Below are 10,730 nucleotides of genomic sequence, written 5' to 3' on the forward strand. Positions count from 1 at the left end.
TGCTTTGGGTCCACTCAATTTCTTAAAAATATAGATTTAGACACGTGTAATCAACTAATTTATTTTTATAGATTATTAATTATTTTTTATTTATTTGTTTATTTTTGGTTGCACTGGGTCTTTGTTGCTGTGTGTGGGCTTTCTCTAGTTGCAGTGAGTGGGGGCTACTCTCTAGTTCTGGTATGCAGGCTTCTCATTGTGGTGGCTTCTCTTGTTGCAAGCATGGGCTCTAGGCACACAGGCTTCAGTAGTTGCAGCTCGTGGGCTCTAGAGTGTGGGCTCAGTAGTTGGGGTGCACAGGCTTAGTTGCTCCTCGGTATGTGGGATCTTCCTTGACCAGGGATGGAAACTGTGTCCCCTGTATTGGCAGGCTGATTCTTAATCACTGGAACACCAAAGAAGTCCCTGGTCAATTAATTTATGACAAAAGGAACCAAGAATATACACTGGGGAAAGGACAGTCTCCTTAAGAAATGGTGTTGAGAAAATTAGACAACCATGTGCAAAATAATGAAACTTGACCAGTATCTTCAACCATACATAAAAATGAACTCAAAATGGGGTTAAAAACTTGAACCTAAGACCTGAAATCATTAAACTCCTAGAAGAAAACAAGCAGTACACCCCTTGACATAGATCTTGGTAGTGATTTTTTAATCTGAAACAAAAGCAAAAGCAACAAAAACAAATGGGACTACATCAGACTACAAAGCTTCTGCACAGCAAAGGAAACCATCAACAGAATTAAAAGACAACCTACCAAATGGGATAAAATAATTGCAAATATCTGATAAGGGGCTAATGTCCAAAATATACAAAGAACTCATACAACTCAATAGCTAATAATAATAACAATAATAATAATAATAATCCTATTTAAAACTGGACAGATCTGAACAGACATTTTCCCAAAGAATACATAGAGGTGGCCAACAGGTACATGAAAAGTTGTTAAACATTATTAATTGTTGGGGAAGGGCAAATCAAAACCAAGATGAGATATCACCTTACACTTGTTAGAATGACTGTTATTAAAAAAAGAGAGAAGAAATAACAAGTGTTGGCAGGGATGTGGAGTACTTTGTGCACTGTTGGTGGGACTGCTGTAAATAGGTGCAACCACTATGGAAAACAGTTAGGAGGTTCCAAAGAAAATTGAAAAAAAAAAAAAAAAGAACTATCATATGACCTGGCTGTTCCACTTCTGGGTATTTATCCAAAGAAAATAAAAACACTAATTTGAAAAGGTATATGCATCCTCATGTTCATTGCAGTATTATTTATAGTAGCAAAGGTATGGAAACAACCTAAGTATCCGCAATGTGTGAATGGATAAAGACAATGTGGTACATGTATTTAATGGACTATTATTCACCCATGAGTAAGAATAGAAATCTTTTTGCTTGGGATAACATGGATGGATCTTGAGGGCATCATGCTAAGTAATTCAAACAGAGAAAGACAAATACTATTTGATCTCTTTTATGTAGAATCTAAAACAACCCCCTCCCCCAATCAAGCTCATAGATACAGTGAACAGTTTGGTGGTTGCAGTAGGTGAGGGGTGGGGGGGTGAGGAAATGGAGAACTTTTTCTTAGCTTAAATAAATTGAGCAAAGAATTTTAATTAAAAATGTAAATTTAGATTTTTTTTACATTTTTAATTAAAATCCTTTGCTCAATTTATTTAAGCTAAGAAAAAGTTCTCCATTTTTTTTTTTTTTGCCAGACAATTTTATTCATGATCACTAGCCACTATTTTTCAAATCCATTTTCACCCATGCACTTTTTCTCCTCTCCTTCCAGAACAAAAATGAGAAGCATAGTATATCCTTTGTTAGATCAATGGGTCCCTGAGGCTTTGTTCTTTTTTAAAGTACCTTTTCTCTTTGCTGTTCTGATTGTATAATCTCTAACATACTGTCTTCAAGTTCACTGATTCTTTTCTCTATTCTGCTCTTCAGTCTATCCATTGAGCTTTTAATTTATGTTTCAGTTCTAAAATTTCTAATTGGTTTTCTCTATATCTTGTGTTTCTTTGCTGAGACTTGATTTTTTTTTCATTTGTTTCAAGCATATTTGTAAGTAATTGTCAAAACATTTTCATAAGATCTACTTTAATTTCCTGGTCAGATAATTCCAACATCCATGTCATTTCTGTGTTGGTGTCTGTTGATTGTCTTTTCTCAATTTGAGATTTATCTGGTTCTTGGATATTGTATCCAGATTTTGAAGAATGTGATATGACACTCTGTATCTTATTTAATTTTATTTTTATTTATTATTTATTTGGCTGTGCCAGGTCCTCATATTGAAGCACCTTTACTCTATTAGAATAAGCTGCATAATGTGGAACTCCATAATAAGCTCCATAATTTTGAACTGTGGTGTTGGAAAAGACTCCTGAGAGTCACTTGGACTGCGAGGAGATCAAACCAGTCAATCCTAAAGGAAATCAGTCCTGAATATTCATTGGAAGGACTGATGCTGAAGTGGAAACCCCAATACTTTGGCCACCTGATGCAAAGAACTGACTCCTTGGAAAAGACCCTGATGCTGGGAAAGATTGAAGGCAGGAGGAGAAGGGGACGACAGAGGATGAGACGGTTGGATGGCATCACCGACTCGAGGGACATGAGTTTGAGCAAACTCTAGGAGTTGGTGATGGACAGGGAAGCCTGGCATGCTGCAGTCCATGGGGTCACAAAGAGGCAGACACGACTGAGCCATTGAACTGACACAGAAGTCTGGTAATGGAGCTATGTTGGTTCCACCTTGTGACAAAAGCCTGAACTGCAGCTTAAACATTTGGGAACAGGAAAGTGGGACAGAGGGGCAAACTCACCAGACAGAGCTTTCTAGAAGTCTGGATGGAAAGGGGGGAATTGCTTGGGTATGGCTCTACTGATGGCCTCTTTCTGGCCATTTCATATAAAGGGAATCATATAATACGTGATCTTTTGCATATTCAGGTTTTCACTTGGCATAAATTTTTCAAGGTTCCTCTAAGCTGTAGTGTGTATCAGTACTTCATTCCTTTTTATTGCCAAATAACATACCATGTTTTATTTATTCTTTCACAAATTGGTGGATATTTAGGTTATTTCCACTTTGGGCTATTATTAACAATGATTTCCATTCATATATTAATATTTAAATGTCTTATTCAATTTGAAAAGGTTACTTTCCATTTATAGTTATTATGAAATATTGGCTATATTCCCCATGATGTACAGTACATCTTTGAGTCTATCTTATATCCAGTAGTTTGCACCTCCCACTCCTACTCCTCCACCGCTCTTTTGTTCCTTCCTGCCCACCACTGCTAGCCATGAGTTTGTTCTCTATCTGTGAGCCTATTTCTGTTATATTTGCTAGTTTATTTTTTAGACTACACATGTGATATCATATAGTATTTGTCTGTCTCTGTCTGACATTTCACTTAGCATAATACCCTCCAAGTCAATCTGTTCGTTGCTTGCTGCAGGCATTATTTCATTCTTTCTTATGGCCGAGTAGTATTCCATTCTCTCTCTCTCTCTCTCTACATATATATATATATATATATATACCACATCTTCTTTATCCATTCATCTGTTGATGGACACTTAGGTTGCTTCTATATCTTGGCAATTATAAATAATGCCATGAACATTAATGCACATGTATCTCTTCATGTTAGTGTTTTTGTTTTGGTTATATACCCAGAAGTGGCAATGCTGGGTCATACAGTAGTTCTATGTTTCAGTTTTTAAGAAATCTCCATACTGTTTTCCACAGTGGCTTCACCAGTTTACACTCCCATCAACAGTGTACCAGGGTTCCTAAATCTCCACATCCTAGGCAACATTTGTTATTTGTGGGGCTTTTGTTAATGATAGCCATCTGACAGGTGTGAAGTGATATCTCACTGTAGTTTTGATTTGCATTTCCCTTATCATTAGCAATGTTGAACATCTTTTCATGTACCTATTGGCCATTTGCATTTCTTCTTTGGAAAAATGTCTCTTCAGTTCTTATGCTCACTTTTTAATTGGTGCGGGGTTGTTTTCTTAATGTTGATTTGTGTGAGCTGTTTATGTATGCAAAATATTAATCCCTTATCAATCACATCATCTGCAGATATTTTGTCCCATTCAGTAGGTTGTCTTTTCATTTTGTCAGTGGTTCCCTTTGCTGTGCAAAGTCTTTTAAGTTTAATTAGGCCATATTTGTTTATTTTTGCTTTTATTTCCTTTACTTTAGGAGATGGATCAAAAAACAAACAAACAAAAAAAAAACATTGCTGCAATTTATATCCAAGTGTGGTCTGCCTATGATTTCCTCTAGGAGTTATATAGTATGCAGCCTTACATTTAGGTCTTTAGTCTATTTTGAGTTTATTTTTCTGTATGTTAGGGAATGCTCCAATTTTATTCTTTTATTTGTAGTTGTCCAGTTTTCCCATGCACCATTTATGGAAGAGACTGTCTTTTCTCCATTGCAAGAACTCTCTGTTTAACTGTCTGAGGATCTGTCACACTGTTTTCATGACTCTGACAATCCTGAAGAGAACAGGCATATTTTGTTATTTTTCTCATGATTAGACTGTGGTTGTGGATTTAGGGGAAAAAAATACCACAGAGTTGAAGTGCCCTTCTCATCACATCATATCTGGGAGAACATGGTACCCACATGACATCACTGTTGGAGAGGTTGACCTTCATCACTGGGTTAAGATGCTGTTTGCTGTGTTTCTCCAGTGTACCATAACAGTTTTCCATTCACCTACTCTATTCTTTATAACTGAATCACTAAGTCAGCCCTGCCTTCAGGGATAGAAGGGGGAAGGTTCATCTCATGGAGGGAAGGTATCTATTTGTATTATTTTGAATTGTTTAATCAAGAAAAATTATCTCCTCTTTTTATTAATTCATTTATTTATATTAGTAGGGATTTATATATATTTTTATTATAAGATTTGTGTTATTTTACTGAATGGATACATCCTAAAAATGTGATTTCTGTAATGCAGTACAAGTATTTTGACTTAAGAGCCAGGAACCTGCCAAAGACTAATCACCACCATTACACTGGTATTTCAAAACTAGTATATTGCTTAATTGTGGTATAACAGACAATACTTTAGGTGACACATTTAACTGTGGCAAAGTGTGAGACATAATTTTAGATGATTTCATTGCATACTTGGAAATCTTTAACAAAGAAATGAAAACAGGTACATCAGAGTTTATTTAAATGACCATAAATAATTGCTAACATGCCTTAAATTTATTTGCAAAATCCCTTTCAATGAAGCAAGAATATGAGATGTAAAAGGGAAAGCATATGCTTTATTTGAAAGTGCGATGTCTAAGGCACAGCCTTCACACTGTCTGACTGATTCTATGGAAGGTATTTTACAATTTGAGCTTTTTGGTAACTGATAGCATGACAATATGATCTTTGTCTATATACAAGCAAATGAATTCTGTCCTGGGGACAGACATACCTCCTGGAGAAATATCTGTTTGTCTTCATTTGACTCATGATCTATAAATGTGACAAAGAGGTGAATATTGACACTGTCATGGTAAATTTAAAAGTGTGGGAGAACATAGCCCATTAGATAAGGGATGAAGATTGAGTCCGAGGGCAGGTGCAAGGAGATGTGAGTTGAGTATCAAGAATTCTTTGTAAAATTTTGGTGTGAAGGGAAGAATATACATCAAGAGGACACTAACCAGAGACATGGACAGAGGCTCACAGCAGTAAATGAAGTTGTAAAAATCACCATTTATAGAACACTTGAGCAGGCTGAGATCTTAATGAGAAGGATCCATCTCTTCTTAGATGTAACATCTCAAGGTACCACACCAGGCTTCTCACGCCTTACTTCCTTGTTTCCGTTCTGGAGAAGCCTAAGACTTAGCCAAAGAGTGACGTAGAGTTTCTTCCTAATGCCTGTCAAATATATGAATGGAAGAATAGATGGACGCACAGTGTGTCAAAGATGTGATAAGAATTTAAGGATTTTTATCCGTGAGTGTGGAACTCCTCAGGGAGATGACTGAACCTGTGTGGTGAGTGGTTGAGAGGATATAGCTCCTCAGGACTCTGCAACTGAGGCTGCAAGATGGGAGCCCTCAATTTCAGAGCTCAGCAGCAGATTTAGTCAGACAGCCACACCTTACGTCCTGGAGGGATCCATCCCTGACCTGAGCAGGTGAGTGCAGACAGGCTTGCCTTCCATCTGGGGAAAGAGACTACTGTCTGCTCAGAAGCACGTTGTGGTCTAGCTGTGTGCCATTTAGAAAGACTTGAGAATGAGCAAATCCAGCTCCTCTCTAATCCTGAACTCAGCATACACCACAGAGAGATATTCTCAACCTCTTTCCAGGGATACACACTGTCATTGGGAGTCCCCGGAGTCCACACACACACACACAACTGGAGCTTACAAGCAGGCAGTAGCATTAGGAGAAACTGTAGGCTTATGTGACTGTCACTCATTGTTAGGCTTCCTATGTAACTAGACCCATTTGCAGTGAAAAAAATGACAGTTATGACTGATAGAGTCTTGTATAGGAAGAAAGCTTTTATTTTAAATAACCTTGATATGCAGTTAAAAATGATGGCAATAGACTTTCCATTCATCACATCAGAAAGTATAACAACAAACTATGGAGTATTTCCAGTGGGTGAGCATGACCCTACACGTTCTGATACTACTACTACTGATACTACACGTTCTGATACTCCTGGTAGGGCCCTCAATCAGTACGTCTTTCCAGGTTGATTTGTCAGTGTCCATTAAAGAGTCTGTGCACTTCCTGTCTGTATGTATTCGGGGACTGCTCCTTCAAGTATTAATCCTCAACAGGAGAATTGTCCCTCTATTAGAGAGTGCATATTCCTTATGACATATAGGTGGTCTGGGGACTCTGCTTTCAAAAGTACCTATAATAGTTTAAACAGAGTCCCTTGTTTCTTTGCTTTAGCTTTACCGAGGTATAATTGATATGCCAAAAAATTACACATGTTTAACATATACATATTCTTGAATTTGGACCTATGCATAAACCCATAATAATCACCAAACCAAAGTTGATGTATCCATTAACTCCAAAATTTTGCTTGTGTTCTTTTCATACTCCCCAGGTTTTACAGAATAGGAAATTGAGGTCAAATCAGGTTTATTGTCTTGCAAAAATATAGGCAGACCCGGCATCCTGGAATCAGAAATGAAGATACAGATTATAGAAGTGACACAGGTCAGCAGGAAAGCAAAATTTACTTGATTTTGGCCTGATGTGTGGCTGAGCCTCATGCAGTCTGTGTGTGGATATGTAAGGTACTAGTCTCTGCTTTTCTTAGTAGCAGGATGACCCCCAGCCAGGTTACCTAATCTCTGTACATCACCACTTCACCAGCTACAAAATGGTGTGGAAATCATGCTCTACCTCCCTGGAATGTTGTGCAAAATACATGAGGATAAAAGTAGCAGACATTCAGGAAAGCTGAGTTCTTCATGGTTTCCTAAGGTCAAGAATCCTACTTTTTGCAAGTTTTAAGTTCCAATCATCCTATGACCATGCATAAGTGGTCATTCAATTAAGAAACAGTATGAGGACTACTGAGTTCATCTGATACAGAGTGTGATAAGAGCTGAAGACTGGAAAGTAATTATTTGGAAATCACCGCTTGTTCCTTCCCAACTAAGGTCTCAAAAGGAAAGGCTCTTTCCTAAATGGGATCTCATTTACCTCTATATCTATCTCACAGATTTTATCTGAAAAACAACCAGCACAGGGGAAAAAACTTACCCAAAGGTGGATGATGTACCTGGCGCCAGTATCCTATTGCAGTGTTCCTTTGCAAACCTCCTCTTTCTGGATAACATTGCATATATTACTCTGGAGAAATTAACACAGAAGATAAAAAGTGGAATGGGAAAGTATATGCAATAAAGCGATGTGGGGTGATGGTTTTGGTGGTTTCTTTCTCAAACCATATGGAGCTGGTCCAGTGATTGTTTCCTTCTTCCTAAACTAAGTGACAAGTTACGCCAGCGAAGAGATAGGACACAGAAGTGTATAATGGAAACTTAGTGTATAATGGAAACTTATACATTTCTCTTCTGCTTAATCTTTCCAGTCGTCATCATAGAGTAATGCTATTTGGATTATGTCAAGGGACGCTCCTATAAAGGAAGGATGGGTATGGGATAGGATGGGAACTAACATCTATTGAGTGTCCTATGTACAATATGCTGTGTATGACACCCGACATATTTTTTTCTTTTGCTCCTCAAAACAATTGTTTACATTTTATAAATTAGAAAAGGCAAACACAGAAATATATAATTTCTAAGAATTATATGTTTATATATATACATATATATAAAATATCCTACCATAACTGTAAAGATCACAGAAATGCTAATCCTGAGGCAGTGCTCTCCTCATGTAAAACACGACATCCTTTTTACTCTGTGGTGGTGCAGGGCTTAGGGATAAGTGTTTTGAATTGAGTATGTTTTCCTTGACAATCATGCATGTATGGATGGCGACTAATACTTTTCTTTCTCCAGGTGGACACTTTCAATAAATATAAGCATCTAGATCTCAGAAGAGAGATCTTCTAGGACATGGATTTTCACTGGAGTGTCTGGCAAATAATATTCACCCAATAAAAATGCATTGAAATCACAAGTCCATGGATCAGTGAATGCATGGAGAGCTCCTACAACAAAATACCAAAGTGGACAAAATGTGTAAACTGTTCACAGATGAAGAAATTAAAATGGCCAATAATCACAAAAATATGTTCCAACTCACTAATAATTTAAGGAGTGCTAGTGAAAACATCTAAATATCCTTTCATTACCTATCATCTGACACATGAAAAATACAAAAAACAAAAATCAACAAAAAATTCACAAACATTTGAAAACTGGCTTGTGTGTGTGTGGGACAGGTTGGAGAGGCTAAACTTCAGCATAAGTCAAGGAAACAGAACACAGTCAGAAATAAATGGAAATATTATGAACAAAAGTTTAGAGGGGTAAGAAATGAGAATGCTCTGACACCTTACGGGAGAATTTAAACTATTGAAATCATGTCCCAGGGAAGATGGCAGGGAAATTTTTACACATGTACAAAAGTAAGCTGGTAAGAGGATATTTACTGCAGCATTGCATGAAATAGGAAAGAAAAATGGAAATATAGGAAGCTGTCCAAATGTCCATAAATATGTGAGTAAAGGCTATCAAAACCATTTATACTTCTCTATGGGCTTCAAGGCAAAATGAAAAAAAAAACAACAACATGAAATTCCAGAGTTAGCTACTGATCAGGAAGAAAACAAAGCTGTGCCCCTGGTTAACTGAAATCCCTAAAGTCAGTCCTGGAGGAAGGCATAGCAGCCCACTCCAGTATTCTTGTTTTTGTTTATCTGGTGGCTTAGTGGTAAAGCATCCACCTGCAACGCAGGAGACGCAGGAGACGTGGGTTCCATCCCTGGCTTGGGAAGATTCCCATGGAGGAGAGAAATGGCAACTCACTCTACTATTCTTGCGTGGAGAATCCCATGGACAGAGGAGCCTGGCGGGCTATAGTTCATAGGGTCATAAACAATCAGACACGACTGAAGCAACTTAGCACACACGCATGCAAAGTTAGTCCTCTGTTCTGAATAATGGTCATAATAATGGGTAACTTGAATAGCCACTAGGATGAAAGGACATGAAATATAAAATACAATTCCTTAAAACACTTCTGCACATATCACTTGCCCTCCCTCCAGATCACCTGTCTCAAGGGCAATACCTGAGCTTCTGCCCGAGCCCCACCCCTCTCTTCAGGGATAAGTCATTGCATGTGGCCCGGACACCAAGGTCAGCTGGCAGAAGGGACAGGATTTCATGTCCTCTGTCCTCTTCCTCTCCCAATGGGGTAGGTGAGTGAGTACTGTGAGACAACAGCAGGGGTGTGTAACCATTTCTCCAGCCCTGAAAGCCCATCTTCTGAAAGGGCGGCTGCTCTGTGTCCTCAGGGAGGGTGAGGGATGGGACCTCATCCCATCCTGACACTTACTTGCAGAGGTGACCCAGGGTCGGTCACTATGATCTTGGGCATCTGTGACTGGGCTTCATGGTGCTTTTGTCACAAAGCTGCCTTGATGGGTGAATAAGGAAACCTGCCCAAAGGGTAGAGCACATGGTCAGACTTCAGGGCCCTTTAAGAAGTAGGGGCTCAAAAAAAAAAAAAAAAAAATAGAAGTAGGCTCCACCAAGTCAACAAAAGAAGGAGGAGATAGGAATCTCACTGAAAAGAATTTAGAAATAATGATAATTAAAAATGATCAAATCTTGAAAACAAAATGGAGTTACAGATAAATATAGCTGGAGATAAAGATTGAGAAGAATGCAAGAAATGTTAATAAGCACCTAGAAGAAATAAAAAAGAGTCAATTTAAAAGAAGTGCATATATTAGAATAAAAAATGTCTCTGGAGGGAAGCCAAGAGTTATGAATGAACGGAGACAGAAGAAGGATAGGTGAGGTAGAAGATAAATGCGTGGGAAAAATGAGCAGAGAGAAAAGAAAAAGAAATAAAGAAAATGAGGACAACCCAGGGACTCTGGACAATGTGAAATGCCCCATACAATTCAAATCATAGGGTCCCCAGAAGAAGAAGAACAAAAAGAAAGGCCATGAGAAAATACTTCAGAATAATAGCTGAAAACTT

At 38.1% G+C, this 10,730-nt stretch overlaps 1 long non-coding RNA gene across 3 annotated transcripts in view; it reads right to left on the bottom strand.

The window, feature by feature from the left end:
* Window positions 1-332: 332 nt before the first annotated feature.
* The window catches only part of LOC122435818, a 15,941-nt gene continuing 5,543 nt past the window's right edge, over window positions 333-10,730 (bottom strand). Inside the window, exons 3-6 of one of the 3 annotated variants that reach the window (XR_006267709.1) lie at window positions 10,077-10,179; window positions 7,806-7,895; window positions 5,724-5,943; window positions 333-385 (exon numbers count right to left, since the gene is read on the bottom strand). This is a non-coding gene — a long non-coding RNA (uncharacterized LOC122435818). Of the gene's footprint in view, window positions 386-5,311; window positions 7,212-7,805; window positions 7,896-10,076; window positions 10,180-10,730 lie in introns of those variants that run through there. The other 2 variants (XR_006267707.1, XR_006267708.1) reach the window with 2 other exon arrangements.

Source organism: Cervus canadensis, chromosome X (genome assembly GCF_019320065.1).
Source record: "Cervus canadensis isolate Bull #8, Minnesota chromosome X, ASM1932006v1, whole genome shotgun sequence".
In the NCBI taxonomy this organism is placed as follows: domain Eukaryota; kingdom Metazoa; phylum Chordata; class Mammalia; order Artiodactyla; family Cervidae; genus Cervus; species Cervus canadensis.